This window comes from Bidens hawaiensis, unplaced genomic scaffold (assembly GCF_021521415.1).
Source record: "Bidens hawaiensis isolate Kalapana, Puna unplaced genomic scaffold, B.hawaiensis_p1.1 tig00005663_1, whole genome shotgun sequence".
NCBI lineage: Eukaryota > Viridiplantae > Streptophyta > Magnoliopsida > Asterales > Asteraceae > Bidens > Bidens hawaiensis.
In genome coordinates, this window is record NW_027491369.1 from 746,954 (window position 1) to 763,822 (window position 16,869).

Here is a 16,869-nt window from a genome sequence, read left to right on the forward strand (position 1 = left end):
CATGTTTTATAATCTTCTATTAACACAAATATCTATTCACTGTTAACTTACATAACAAGTTTCTATTACTTTTTTGCCTCCAAGTCCAATACGTACGTATTTACAAAGAAAGTACGATTATATGCATAATGCATTCCAAGAGATTGACTTGACTTTGATGCAAGGAAAGAAATTTCCATTTAAATTCCAGATGACACGTTTTCTTGTCCTCTACGTTCTCCAAATTGTTATGCATAAGAAAATAAAATCACAAAGTAAGATGGGTTCCAAGAAACTACGTTGTTGAATTTTATCCTTGACGCGTATTCTTGGAAAAGCAAACTCATGAATATGATTATCAAAATAGATATACTAAGAAATCTGTTTAAAGTAAACGTTGAATTTCAAAACCAATGAGAAAAATAAAATAGGTATGCGTGTAGAGATTAATAGTGTTACTCTGGGTTGTTTGGTAGCCTCTTAATTGTTATTAAGATATTACCTTTACATTTTAACCATTAAGAGGTTATGAAACAGTAAGAGATAGTCTTTTAATGACCCTTAAAAAGCTACAAACAGCCACTAAATTAATCGTGTCACACACTCACAGCCCCGAAATAAAAAATGTGCCGGATTTGCTACACAAAAATGGCCCTGATCTACACCAGGTTGGAACTCAAAAAGCTATACGGTTTTCCTATTATGTTCAATACCAACATGAACATCTTCTTTCTTATTTGAATTGAAATCGAATAACCTAAGATTTTAATCAAATTGAAATTGAAATTTCTAATTACTCAAATTTAATCCTTTTTCTACTTGAAAGTCTAATTCGAATTCATAAGTATCTTGAGTCGATTTGATTCGGATAACCATAATTCACATTATATATAAACATTTTTTTTTATCTTTTATAGAATATATGAGCTTTTGGGTTAGACCATGCGTAGTCATAACTAAGCACATCCGGACATTTTACGTCATGTGACGCCTAGTCAGCTTTTGAGCATTTTGCAAAAAGTGGGCGTAGTGGGAAAAATACCCCAAAACGCCTCTCTCTCTCTCTCCTCCCCCTCTCTCTCTACCTCTCACTCATAAAACCCTCAAAACTTGTGTCACACTAGCGTTATGTACGTAACGCTTACCACCATAATGTCATCTATAATGCATGGGGGGCGGTGTTCCCAGGCATTATGGCTCCAAAACGCCACATAATGCCAACCACTACAGATGGTCTTATGTCTAAGGCTTTTTTTATATTATTACTAGTTTTTATCTTTCATATTACGAGGTTCTTTCACATTATCCGTTTCCAATATTTATAAATTTTTTTATTTTAATTTTATTTATTGTAAGAAATTTAATAATATACTTAGTATTTGATAATGAAAGCATTTCACAAATAAATAAAATGTTATAACTTGGTTTAAAAGCTATCTATGTTTGGTGAGACTCATGACCCGCTTATTTATTTTACTATAAAATTGTTTCTTAATTATAAAAAATATATATTTTTTAAATCGAATATTAATTTTTAATATATCCCTAATTTATAGGATTGTCATATCAAATATTTGATGAGATTACTTTTTAATTTAATGAGATGTTATAACTCATTTAACGATTATCTGGGTTTGATGGACCCATACCCATGAATTCAGGTCAAATGCATGATAAGCCTCCATTTAAATATAAAACAATCTGATGACTTAAGAGAATATATGAAGCAACTAAAAGAGTTGTTAAATATTTCATTAGTATATATTTATCGGGTCAGGTTATGATAAGAAGTATAATCTATGTAGGAATGATAAGAAGTAATCTAGACCATTAATTTTGAATTTGAATGGTTGAGATTGATTTGGATAAAAATTAAGTATAAAATAAGGAAAAGGGCAAGAAAGTAATAACACATAATTGTTGACGTTATCTCTCCACATGCAAGGCACATGTCAATTTCATCATCGTTTTTTAAATGTCCATAACTTTTGTATACGACATCTTTTATTAAAAAAAATCACCTTAATAATAATCGTTTATTTATATATCTTTAATATGAGTACCAAATTGTTATAAAAAAAATAATAAAAAAAATTGGTGGTTTTTTTTTTATACATTGTGTAATATGTTATACATTGTGTTTTTTCTTCACTGTGTTTTATCCAACTATGTTTTTGCATAGTGTTTTTCCATTGTGTTTTTTATATTGTGTATACAATTGTGTTTTTCATTTTGTTTTTGTCATCATGTTTATTTTCATAGTGTTTTTCCATTGTGTTTTTTAAATTTTGTTTTTTCGCGGTGGCCGTTTTCCGGTGTCCTTTTCCGGTTATTGTTTTTCGGTGATTTTTTCGGCGAAATTTCCCGGGGATTTTTTATCGGTGACTTTTCGACGACTTTTCTAGTGAAATTTTCCAACGAAATTTCTAGAGACTTTTCCGGCAAGGTGGTGGCGGTGGTGGGTGATGGAATGGTGGTGGTTGTAGGAGATTAGTGAAGATGTAAGTGGGTTTCTGAAATTTAATGTAAGTGGTTTTGAGATTAAAGGAAGTGGGTTTTCAATATTAAGGTAGTAGACTAAAATACCCTCCTTCCTAGCCTTCTTAGTAAAATCAAACTTCTTATTTGAACATAACTCTATATTTAAGATATATAACTAGATATTTGATAGTTTTGGTGATGGTTTGTCTTTTTTTTTTTATCTGAGTTTTTCTAATTCGGTTACTCGAATAGACCAATATTTAAATAAGTTTACTCAATCGGTTTTGTGAGTGTTATTCGAATTCGATTTAGTTTAAAATTTTCAATTAAATTTAAATAACATAATCTGAATATATAAATTAAATGTCACACCCCAACCTACTGCGGAACATGCCGGGGCGCGACATTGATTGTATCATAGCTCAGAAGACACTAAGTAAAATACACGTGTCAATATCTAAATTATTCATTCATATATCAATTTTCGAAAGCACAAACATTGTCTTAACAATAAAGTTACAAATCGATAATAAATAATTTAAAATAAGAAAAGGTGTTCTTCAATCATCAAGCAACCTAACGAGGACGAGATAATAAAAGAAAAAGGCTAGGATGGAAAACGATCAAGCTTCCCGAGATTTGCCGATAATTATTCCTAGTTGTTAACGATAAAGTGAGTTAAATATTAATGACAAAATAATAAGACGGATCTTGGGTCTCGATGAGATTATTAATATGTAACAACTCTTATTATCATAATTATACGGTTGTTGTGATTTATTAATGTTATTATTGTTAGTATTTAATTACCATTATTATTAATTGTTGATGAATAAGTAAAATATTATGTAATATATATAAACTAACGTGGAGGTTCAAAAGAAAGCTTATTATGAACAATCTAAAATAGTTCGGTTTATTAAAGTAACTGTTATTTAATATAGCAATGTAAGAATGTGATTAAAAATATTTAAAATAAATAAATAAATATAACTATAAAACCGGGTTTCGGGAGGCTTAGAGGTTTGGTTTCGACAAAAATTAACATTTATTACTTGATATTTATGAGTAATATTATATATACTAATGAAAAAGTAATTTAAAAAAAAATGCCAAACCGCGTGGAGTGGGGTTCGAACCGGCGCCTGGCCGGATGTAAGCGTCTTACACAAACACGCACCAGCCGTTGGGCTGGTGCCTTAACTTGTTGAAAGAACCAGATTCGTAATTTATAAACAAGCAGTCCCAAGAATACCCCCAAATCAAACGAACCCTAGAATCTTTGTTTAATTCGTTCAAAGTTGATTCAAATTGAGTTAGGGGTTTCGTTTATAGATTAAAAACGAATACTAAGGAATGTTTTATTAGCGTATATGATGATGGATTAAGGGATAACAATGAACTAGGGCTTGCGGCTCGAAGTTGATCTCAAATCTAGTATTAAAGAACTGGTGTGTTGTAATTAGGTTAGGGTTTTGATTAGCGATGGTTTGAGGAACATGTGTATACGATTAATTGAATTTTAAACGAGTTTATATAGGGTTTTAAAGACGAGGTTAGCCGCGGATTGTAATTACGTAATAGCTGTCAATTTGTTAACGTTTTTCCATGTTTGGAGTGTCGGTAGAATCGAAATAAGGTAAGGCTTGATATGGTATGATCAATTACGCGTTTAACAATTCCGAAATTGAAGGGGGGTATGGTGTCGGCTGTGAGAGGGGAAGAGGAAGGAGGAAAGGAATTTGAATAATAATTGCAATTGGGTCCTTGGTCTTTGAGGTTGGATGCAAAATGGATCAATTGTTAGTTTGAGGGTAGATATTGCATATTGTTTAAAGTTGTAATCAATTATAATTAAATAAAAAAAATGTTAAACAAAAACGAACTTTATTGATAAATTACCCGAACCCGAACCCGGGTCGGGTGATGATTACAAAACCGAAAAGAAACGGAAAACCCGAAATGTTACATTAAATTTGATTCGATGAACATCTATAGTGTTTCTCCTCTCCAACTTGCCTCACTTGAAACAAATACTGTGAATAATCAAAACCAAGATTGAGAAAGAAAAGTATTTTAGAACTAAAGTTTATTTTCCTTGTAGATATCATGCTTCCCTTGCAATGATGGAATATACATGTGTTCATAGCAAAAAATCATAGTAAAAATCAAGGATGGTGAAAAATTAGTTATGTAAGTTGACATGAGATACATTATGATTCATGATGATGCAATGCAACGTATTTGGGCCAAGACATAATTAATTCCATAAGCATGCCATATAGTGGAAAGAGAACATATCTAAATTATGGTTTACGAATACCATATATTATACCATCTAAACTATCTATATAATTGTCTACCATGAAATCCTACGTGTCGCTCTTAAATTGTCCCCTCATTCTCTAGAGCCATCAGATTGTTTGATTTCTAAATGAAGGCTTCTCATGCATTTGACCCGAAATTACGGGTATGGGTCTTACCAAACCCAGATAGTCTTTAAATTGGTTATACAGAAGTCATTAGCGTATTCATAACCACATGTTTCTTTCACATTATTTCTTTCGATAGGTGTTTATACCGTCTCAAACAACACTAACAACAATGGTTTTTAATTTTTACTTTCTTTATACTTCGTTAAAAATTTATATCTAATTTTTTCTTCCGTACCTTTGCTAGTGTTTAAAATATTCAATTTTTTAAAATCTTTTTATGATATTGTTAATCTTAAAACAATCTTTTTGGTAACTTTAAGTTGGATTTTTTTTTCTTGTTAGCAAATAATAAAACGGACAGTTATGAAAAGAATATTTATGGTGGTGTTTGTTTTTTTCTGGAAAGCTCTTCTTGGCCTCTTCTATTTGCGCCGCACATACATTGCCCTCTGCAGACTGTTTGTTTTTCCGAAGATGTTTCACTAAAAAACGTCTGCGTGCCCACTTCCTGGTGCATACATGGTCCAACCACTTCGTGCCACTTTTCACACATATTATTCTATCAGCCTTCCCTACTCCTCAAACCCCAATCTCATCTCCTCTCATTTCCGCTATCAAACCCAGCCACCTCCACCTACCTGCCGTCGCCGCCTCCACCTACTTCAGCCGACCGCCTCCTCCACCTACTTGCCGCCGCCGCCTCCTCTACCTCCCCTAGCCTCCGTATCCGCCACATCCCATGGCCGACGTCGCCGCCACCTCTCATCTCCTTTCTTGAACTGGGTCGTTTAGTTAAGGGGTTTTAAGGTTGTCGGATGATGGGTTTTGGGATTCATCGGATTTGGATGACATGGCAGTTACCGGTGGTGGTGGTGGTAGTGGTGATGGTGGTGGCTGTGGTTTAGGATTTTATTATTGGAGTAAGGAAGAAGGTGACAGGAAACCACCCTCTATGTGGAAGAATTATTATTAGTTGTTTGTTCAATTGTTTGTATATTGTTCAATTGTTATTTATTATTTTTTTTTGTAGAAACTGATTTAGCAGTTTGCAGACGTTAAAAACAAACAGTCTATTTCTTGCAGACCGCAGAGGTTTGGTCCACATCTTCTGCTACAGATGTCTGCAAATGTGGTCCGCAGACTGCAGACATTTTATCTCATAAAAAACAAAACAACACATATGTCTTTGTATAATTTTATTTATATAAACTATGTGCATTAATGGTTGACTAATTTATATATAGTTAAGTTCGTTTATTTACTAGTTTCAACTGTTTCTTGTGGGAACTTCGATACTTCATACGTGTTTATTGTATTTCAGGTCATAGACGTTAAAGCAGTTAATTTGGACCTGTTGAGGCACAGGATGAAGAACCAGGACGTCCAACACGCGAAACGAGTAAAATAATATTTTATTTGCAGATGAGAAGACCCATCGCGATACACGATGGGTGAGCCTGAAGACCCATCGTGTATCTTGATGGGATTAATTAATAATTTGTTGACCTTGGTCCATCGCACTACGCGATGGACCCTAGAAGACCCCATTGCGTATCCGATGGGTTACAAAGACGGGAAAGTTATGGTTTTTATGTTTTGTATCTTATGACGATCCCATCATTCAATAACCACTTCCAGGCAGTTTCTAGAGCAAAGAGAGGACGATTCCATCACTCCGAGTCATACCGAGATCATATCTATGTTCATTATCATCATAACTGAAGATTCCATGATGTCGAGGTTCAGCTAAATCCTTCGAGTCATTCCCGGGATGTAAAGTTTGTATCATTTTCAATTTTCTCATGTATTAAAGAACAAATACTTTGTAATTATCATTTGATTAATCTATGAGTATTGATGTTTAATATTGATGTGCATTCAGTCATTTTAGGTTTACGTTGATCAGAACGATTAGTTTGTCGGTTGCTATAATAATTGCTCATATGACTGTTTTGACCAGTTGAATTCAATGAAGTATGCAATTGCATTAGTTGAGTCACACTGGTAAAGATTATTTGATAACCAGTGTCGTGTGTTAGCAATTGTTGGTGCCTAAGGTTTAGCTCGTTAGTTAGTATGTGTTAATCAGTGATAGTTAATCTGTTAGGTTGCATGAGATTAATGTTTGTGTGCATTCTTGAACCCCGAGTGTGATTTGCTTTTGTTAATTGCTTGAATTTGTGAAGTTGCTTAATCATTATTAAAACCAAACTATTTGTTTGTGTGATCAGCACTACAATTCATTACTTCATAATATTAAAAATTAGTTACACGATTACATTGACCACATACTCCTCGTGTTCGACACCCTACTTAACCTAGCTTTCTTAGGTGATTAGGAACTTGATTTAATTGTTTTTTACTAGATAGTGACAGTCTAGCATCAAAATGGCGTCGTTGCCGGGGAGTTAGTGCGCTTAGTGTTTTTCGTGTTATTTGATTTTTGTGTTTATTTTAGTTTTAATTTTTAGTTTTTAGTTTAAATTTTATTTTTCTGTTTTACGCGGGGTGTGTTGTTTGTGCAGGCAACAGGTTTATGTAGACCCACCACTCGGGCAGACAGTCGCCGCTTATCTTCGAGCCCGAAATTGAGAGTTTAGCTCGGCAAAACCTAGCTCATTACAGAACATCATAAATAGAAGGTCAACACCATAACCAAAACCAAAACCAGAATCAGAATCATGACCCGAGCCCACTCCCAGAAAATAACGTTTTTAACCCAGACTTCCAACCCGAAAATAACCCACCTCCACCAAAAATTCCAACCAGCAAAATAACCCGAACAGCTTAGCTCATTTTTCTAGAAACCGAAACCAAAACTTCGATCAGGCCGGACCATCAACCCCATATAACACCCCTAGACGCAGAATTCAGATTGATTATGATGAAGATCATGTCGAAATCCATACAGAAGATGAAGAAGAAGGGGAAGAGAATGATGTTGGTCAAGGTTTTGAAGGTAATAACAGGGAAAATTGGCTAGTTAGACGGAATGAGGGGTTTAAGCCTGTTAATGAGGGAAATAATGATTGGGATGAGTAGGTGGATGCACCGGTGAATCAGAAACAGGTCGATGTGATTAACAGAAATGGGGGGAAGAAACGGTATTGGTCAAAACAGGTTTTACAGAGCAGAAAGGGTCGACAGAGTTCGGGGTATTCAGGTTAACAGAGGAGGTTTGGTGAATCCCGTAGGGCGAAGGAGGAATTATGTAGCCCCAGTTCAGGGTGTTAACAGTCGGTTCAGACTGGCTATTTCAGACCGAGCATCCCCGATTGTTCCACATGTGCGAGTACCGGGGCAACAGACGTTTAAGTCTCAGCCATCATGCATTAATATTGTGCCGCATTTCCACGAAATGGCTTCCGAGGACCCGTATTCACATGTGTCCGATTTTTCAGCTATTTGCGGGCCGATCGGTGACGGTACTTTTGACCAAGATGAGGTTCGGTTGCGTTTATTCCAGTTTTCAGTAAAAGACAAAGCAAAACACTTGTTTAACTCGCTACCGATGCACAATATTGCTAATTGGGCCAAGATACAAAGGGTTTTCTCAATGAATATTACTCACAACCGAAGACAAACGAGGCCCGAATGGAAATTCGCCACTTTTCACAATTATCCGGCGAACTGTTTCACGAGGCATTCACCAGATTCAAAGAGATGATCAGAAAATGCCCACACCATCAGATTGAATTGCGGGAATTGGTGAAGTGTTTTGCTGACGGGTTTATTTACGAGGATAGAAAACACTTGAAAGCCTCGTGTAATAGTCAACTGTTGAACCAACCCGAGGAAGATGATTGGGAATTTTTGGAGTTTATGTGTGAGGACTCTAAAGTAAAAGCAACAGCAAAAAGACGAAGACACCAAACTTCTTCCATTCAGTAAAGTCAGTCACGATTAAATCTGAATGAATAGCAGAATTGGAACGTGAACTGGCCGAGTACAGAATGGGGAAAAAGAAAGAGGTTGGTAAAGTTGGAGTAAAATTCCCGGTATGTGATGAATGTGGTGAGCTCGGGCATCAGTTAAAAACTTGCTCAGAGTTTTATGAAGACGATGAGGAGAATTCCGAGGAGGTTAATTATGTTTACGGGGATTCCATGTCACACCCCGACTTACGGCCTAGGCGTGTGACCAACAGTTGGTACCGGTATTGTAAATGTATCAGAGTTTAGCATAAGTCTTTTAAAAGTATTAATATTTAGAAATATTAATTTACTTATAAAGCTTTATCTATAATAAAATATTAATATTTCTTTTGAAACATTTTATTAATAAATCTTTATTTTGTAATAATATTTAATTTATTTGAAAAGCTTTTCGGATAATAAATATCCGAGCGTTTTATTTATAAACCTCGTTTGATTTTACAAATCATATTGTTTATAATATTTTAAATAATTAAAACAATGAGTCATCTCTACCTTGCGAACATCCACTTTATGAATGGCTCCAATTCTTGATACTTTAATCACCTGAAATGTTAGAAAATACGTCAGCGATATGCAGGTGAATACGCTGACGCTAAAAATATTTTCTTTTACTTTATTACCCCTCGAGACTACGCCTGCCTCGGCCCAACGTGGCTTAGGAATAACAAAGTCAAACAACACAATTATAAATTCGAGCCTCTACTCTAGGTCACCTCAGCAAACACCGCAGCGTTCGACTTAGTTAAGTACCCGTAAATATACACAACGGTCGTACTCCCTGCAGGAGAGCGTCCTACGACTAAGGGTGGTGCGGTGTGCCCACCGCGTAGTACCACCTATGTAAGGATCCAGACACACGTACACAGCCTGAGGGCTAGGTTTACACCCTTATTTATAACGGTTTTAGGAACACATAGTTCCTTGTAAACAATTTCACACAACATGTTTGACTCGTTTGAAAACAAGTTTATAAAAGTTTGGGGGCGTATTCACCTTTTGATTTGGATCGGCTTCAAACACCGTCCGAGGGTCTTTCCCGTTACTACCTCGCTCCTATAGTACGAGTATAGCCTTTTCTTTTGGATCAACTTCAATACACTGTCCGAGGGTCTTTACCGTTACTACCTCGCACCTATAGTACGAGTATAGCCTTTTCTTTTGGATCAGCTTCAATACACTGTCCGAGGGTCTTTCCCTCTTCTTTGTTATCTCGCACCTATAGTACGAGTATAACTTTTTTTTAGTCGGATATACAATCCGGCTTAAGACCTCTAGTCTCTTTTGTAAAATCTTTACCTCGATTTTAATTTCTTTATGAACCTTTAGTTCATAACATCTTTTCATTATTTTAAACCTTTAGTTTAAAATATTATTTCTTTCCTTCCTTTTCCAAGTTAAAACTCTTTCTTTTTAATTTATTTCTTTCACAAGATAAACCACTAGTTTAACTTGTTTTCTTTTTCTTAAACTCTATGTTTCTTCTTCATTAAGAAACATATATTTTTCTTTTACTTATTATTTAAGAATAATAAATTTGAACTATAACTATCTTCTATTTTTCTTTTTCTTTTCTTTTATAATATGTTTGAACCTATAGTTCAAATCATATATCTCTTACTCTGATATTCGGACCTTTAGTCCGTCTACGTTTTCCAAAACGTATACTTATATATATATATATATATACCCCAACTAGTTTATATTAATAATACAAACAATGTATATATATATATTTATTCATTACTTATCTTTATTATTTAAATTATCTATAAATAATACTTTTATCTTTATTCATTAATAAAGATTGTTTTCATTTATTTCTTTATTCATTTTCTTTTTATTATTAGCTTTCCCTGTCTCTGCCTTTCTTTCCTAGTCCTGAGTTTTTCTTCTTGACTATTGCTTGGGATTGGGTTTGACACTATTCAATACTAAATATCTACTCGTGGAGGGAGGGGAGGGGTAAAAGAGGTTGGCATCGACTAAGTGACCCTAGCCTCGTGCGAGGTATACAAAGGCAAGGAGTCAGAAGCTGGTATCAGAACGTGAACTCTGAGAATAGGGGTATACAAGTGAACCACCTAGAATCGATCCATGACCGCTAAACTAAAGAAAGGAGTCCTTTACCAAGTAAGCTAGGCAACCTTACCCGCCTCAACCGATCTTAGCTCGGACATGCCAACAGCCAATACTTACTCTTTTCCCTGGGACAGCTAATAAAAACTAATACGGCCCCTTCTCAAAGAGACTGCCCTTAGGACTCTATTAAGTGAAGTCATTTAACAGCGGATAGACACAAGTTATGACAACCCTCACACGAGGGCCAAAAAGAAAGCTTTCGTTAAGATAATTCGCCCATACAATAGAACAAGGAGAGCAATCAACGCTATGGCTACTTTAGGACAATTCCCGCCTTAGGGACCCCTACCGTGACAACAGCTACTACGCATCCCACATCAGATAATGCTATCGACGAAACAACCCTTTATCCAATCCAGCCGATTCCGAATCGACCAATTCCGGGATCTTTTGCAGCGAAGGCCTGTCATCGAATTCTTCAAACATGGGGCATGTCGATCCTGAATGAAACTAAAGATCATTGATCCTACTATCAAGAAATCCGTCATACAAAGGCCTAACTCTGGCTCTCTCTACGGGTGGAAGGAAGGGCAACAGCCTTGTCAAGGCGCGGGCCAAGCCCACTCAAAGTGAAGCGATTTATACCGAGCAAGAACCTGCACTAGAATAGGAAAAGCCAGACATTCCTTCTTTTCAGAATTCCAGTCCTGCGGGCCTGCCCGAACTGCTAGTGATTTAAACAAAGACGTGGGTGCGAGTCTTCCTCGGTTGAAGTAAAAAAAGTCCTTCTCCTTTATCTTATTCCTACCATCCGGGGCGAAAGGATGAGATGGAATAGCGTGTCATTTCGGAACCGTTCATAAGCTTTCCCTTGACTAATCTAAAAGTAAAGGCAGTTATCTGGATCATTTTGCGCTGAAGGCATCACAAGATCGAGAGGAGCCATCTTGATTCGGACTAGAGGAGGAAGGAACCTGAGCCCGTAGGTGTAGGAATCAATCCACTGTCTCGTTGCCAATTAAATAAAAATCATACTTTATTTATAATAAAGATTTATACTTTAATCTTTATCTTAAAATTTTATTTTCTTTATTTTCTTTTGTTTATTTTTGAGGTATTGACTATACCCTTGACTAGGGTCTAAGCCTTTATTAATATTTTATTTGGGCATTATGCCTACCTTGTTTGGCTTATTAATTTATAAACTCACGTGCAGCACTTCGACGTTAGCACGTATATCGAGAATCTTGATCAACACCTCCTTGGCACGCAAATCGAAGCACACTGGTCTTCAAGTCTCGTCGGCACGCATTTCGAGGCAGGTTGTCGGGGTCGTCTCGGGTCGGCACGTACTTCGAAGCGGAACGTCGGCTCGTCTCAGGTGGAACGTTGGGTCATCTCGGGTCGGCACGTACTTCGAGGTGGAATGTCGGGTCGTACCGGGTCTGCACGCACTTCGAGGTGGAACGTCATGTCGTACCGGGTCGGCACGTACTTCGAGATATTGTGGTTGGTACTTTGGGGTATCGTCGGTTTATGGCACGGATTACGAGGTAATATGTCGGAGTTTTTATGGTAACGGAAAACGAGGTGGTCGGTACGTTTATCGAGGTATTTTTAGAGAGATGTTAGAGAGAGAAAGAGTGTGAAAAAATGTGTGTGTGAAACGAAAAACGAGGTATTTTTTGGTAACGGAAAACGAGGTGGTGACACGTGGCAGGACACGTGTCACCATGTAATGCCTTTTCGCCACGTGGTGACACGTAGCAGGAGCATGGTGCCACCATGTGACACATGGCGGGACACGTGTCACGTTGATAGACCATGTCATCGCGTATCGCGATGACGTTGGGTTTTGATCCGTCGCGTGTCGCCGTCTTCCCATTTCTTGGGTTTTGAAAACATTCCCATCGCGATACGCGATGGGCTTGTTTCTGTGATGTCGCGTATCGCGACCAGACAGAAAACTAGAATTTATATTTTAAGTCTTTGTACTATTGAAACTTGGTATTTTTATCCGGTTATTTTCTTGATGTTACATCCTCCCCACCTTGAAATAAATCTCGTACTCGAGATTGCTTCTTTCTAGAACGAGTAGGGGTATTTCTTTTTCATTTCGGATTCGAGTTTCCAAGTATACTCGGGGCCTATTCGTGAGTCCCACTTTACTTTCACAATCTTTAATTTTCGTCCTTTTACTTTCTTTGTTTTCGAATCTTTGATTTTGAATTGGTCGTTCTAAATATTAAATTTTCATTTATTTCTATATCTTTAAAATGATATCGATAAAGATTCATGGTCTAGACATTTATGCAGATTTAGAGACATGGAATACATCGTGTATCATTTTCCTTTCTTTGATTAATTGCAAATGGTGTGCAATGGTACCAATTTGCTCGAGTATCTCAAGCGAGCTAAGTTTTCTTTTCTTACCGAAGCGAATGACGTTTTTCTAAGGCGAAATTTTTAATTAACACCTTATCGTATATATTATATTCTAATGGTTTATGATGGACGTATAACTCTTTTGGCGATCTTACGCCACTTGAATCGTTCACAGATTTGTAATATTTTATTCGTCCTTTCATGAACTACTTCAGGTCTAGACATTTGGTTATTTCTTGTTTCAGACCAATATACGAATGTTTTGAATTTATGTTCATATAACGTCTCATAAGGTGTGGCTCGAATGTTTGTATGGAAAATAATTATCCAACTTCCACTTAAATCTTTTATACTTACGCGGTGTATAACTTCGTACGTTTAGATTATTCTTTTCAATTTGCCCATATATAATAGATTATGCTAAAGTTCAATCGAGTTCTTAACGTTAGTTGAAAAGTATCCTTTAAATGGGATGTAATTAAATTGTCTTGATTGGAGATTATAAATAGTGGCACATAGTGTAGAGACACGATGTTGTTCACATAATTTCATGCTAATTCATCTATCGAGTATTACTCGTTAATTGGGAGAAAGATGGGTAAACTTTGTTAGTCTATCAACAATAACCTATCTTGTATTGTATTGGCATGGATTCTTGGGAGGTTTCATAGTTGTCTTTACTCCTTTATACATGGGGAGTTTGGGTTGTTTAAAGTAATCCAAAGGTTTCTTGTGCTTGGTTTTGATTTGTAAATGAATTTTGATCTTTCATTATATATACGAAGTGATATCTTGTTCATGTTCTTCTATTAATAATTCGATCTAAGGTTTGTGGTATGTTTTATAACATTTTTGAGTGCATTTTGTATTTATGTGCTTTGTTCATTATCGTCTCGTATAGCTTTCCATTATTGGTATCAAATTTTTGGTTTTCGAGTATAAGGACTTCGTCATCTCTCTTAACTTCCAATTTGATTGTGCCATAATCTTTCGCTTTGGAAATATGATTTTTGTTGATTACTTACTCTTGCGTTTTTCTAAGTTTTGTTTTGTCTATGTTTACTTAGAGTTTTAAACTTTTAAAACTCCAATATTCTAATTCTCCAGATCTTCTTATTTTTTCGTTTTTGGTAATAAAATCTTCATACTTATCTTTAGCAACTATTTGGATCTACTATCTTAAGTAGATGTTTTAATGCTATACCATCTTGTTTTACATTTATTCTTTTATGCAATCTTCTTTTAAATACATTTCTGTGATTTGAATAGATAACTTCCCTCTATAGTTAACTTTTTTGACTTTTTACTAATAATTCCGAGTGTTGTAGTATATCTCTTTTGTCAATTTTATTCCTTTGGATGATATAGTAAGTTTATAATTTAGAATGTCGTAAGCAATTGTAAATCGTTAAACACAATGGCCAATTGTGTTTAATTATTTACCTTACTTTCAGTATTCTAAATATTAACTAGATATTTCTCGGATTCAATCTATCGAATCTCTTTCTATTCTTTTTAACTTACTTATTCTTGATAGCTTTCAAGATTTTCATATATATATATATATATTACGTAATCCCTTGCTTCATGAATTTGATGGATTCTTTCCGTTTATTTTCCTTGAACCTTTTAAGTTCGGATAATTGATTTTCTTTGAATAGACATGCTTTGTTTATTTTATCATTCATTTTAGTTCATCTTTCTATAGATGATGATTTAATAATATACTTTCTTATATTTTGAAAATTTTACTATCTCTTTTTCCTTTGCATATAAGCATTCTTGTGTATAGACACGATTTATATGTTAATATTTTCTTTATACATATTAGGGAGTTAATTATCCATTCATTGTTACAAAATCTCTTGTTTATAACGAGTTTGCAAAACGGGTTACAAGAGTTAACTTAGACTAATAGTTATTTACAAAAGTTAACATTCCTTTTATCTATTCTTGAATCTGTTTGATTGTCTTTGACATTTCTTCATATATTTATCATAAGTGTTTCAACATCCATCGCTTCATATTTGCTCTTACTTGTTTTATTTTCCGAACATTCATTCTTGAAATGCCCCCTTTCTCTTACCAAAGGTACACATAACTATGCTGATTAGCTTTTTACATTTTCCTATATGACTTTTTCCACAGTTTTCACATATGGGTCTTGTGAATTTAGGCAATCCTTTTCCTTGCCTTTCATTATTTCTTTTGTTTTATTGATCTCTTCTTCGTTCGGTTTTTATAAACATATTTAGCTACTATCATAATTTCAGAGTTTGTTTGTGGTACATGTAATTTTACTATTCTTTTTGTCCCTTTTTATAGCCCAGATATGCATTTCATCATTTGTCAAACTCTAAATAATCTAATTGCAGAGTTTACTTGACAATTTAGCATTGCATTCCTTGAAATTGTTATTAACGACCTTCTGGTCCGATGGCAAGATTTGGTCTTGTTTCGTTTTATTAATTGGACAAAAATTTCTATAAGAATAAGGTCTCTAAATTCTTCCCAACTTAAATTGTGCATTACTTTATTTCCTTTAACTTGAATTAATATACACCACTTGAGAGATTTTATCTTTGAACATTTTCGAAGAACACCAAATGGTTTGTTCACTTGTGCAGGTAATATTATTCAAGATTGATTCTTGCTCCTTGAGCCAATTCCAGGTGGATATGATATTTTCGTTTCCACGGAATTTCTTAAGCTCATAGGCTTTATAATTCTTAAAAAATCATTTTCCGGTTGAAGTTTAGGTTTCTTCTTATCCTTAATTCGTTCTCATGATTAATTTGGTTAAAAAATTTTTTTTTTGAAGAATTAGGCTCACTTTGAGTTCTTTTTGTTTGATCCCGGATTAACAGACGATAACAATAACACAGATCACAGATCTGTTAATTATTCAATTACCACTGTTAAAGATCTATCTCATAATTAACCTTGATTTAATGTTATGTATATGTGTATATATTATCAATAACGTTAATGTGAAGCTTGAGAGAGAGTAATTGCACAAAACTTTTCTGAATAAACTTATTACTCTCCAAAACTTTTCTCAAAACTTAATTACAAGTGAACAGTTGTTCACTACATATAGAAGGCGACCTGGTTCGCTAACATCCCCTAGCGAACCAGCTTCCCCTTCGTTACATAACTTAACATAACGAACCACCCCCTGATTCGTTAACATCCCCTAACGAATCAGGTGGGAATACATTAATATGTCTTAGTTCGCTAACATCCCTAGCGAACTAGACTTAACCTTAACGAACTAGTCTTAGTTCGCTAACATCTCTAGCGAACTAGACTCAATCTTAACGAACTAGTTAAGAATAAACATTAAATATTACATTAAATATCAAATAAACATTAACGATAAATACAAAGACTCTAGACGCAAAACCGTGCACTAACAGACACCCCCTCGTCTTGAGCTCTTTGTGTTTAACTTATTTGAAGCGCTTGGACTGCCAGTCTCTGCAGCTATGAATTCCATGTTCGTGACACACACGAACGACTCGTTGGAATTGCATAGCCAGGTCGTAATCTTCTTGGCGTTCAAACAAAAT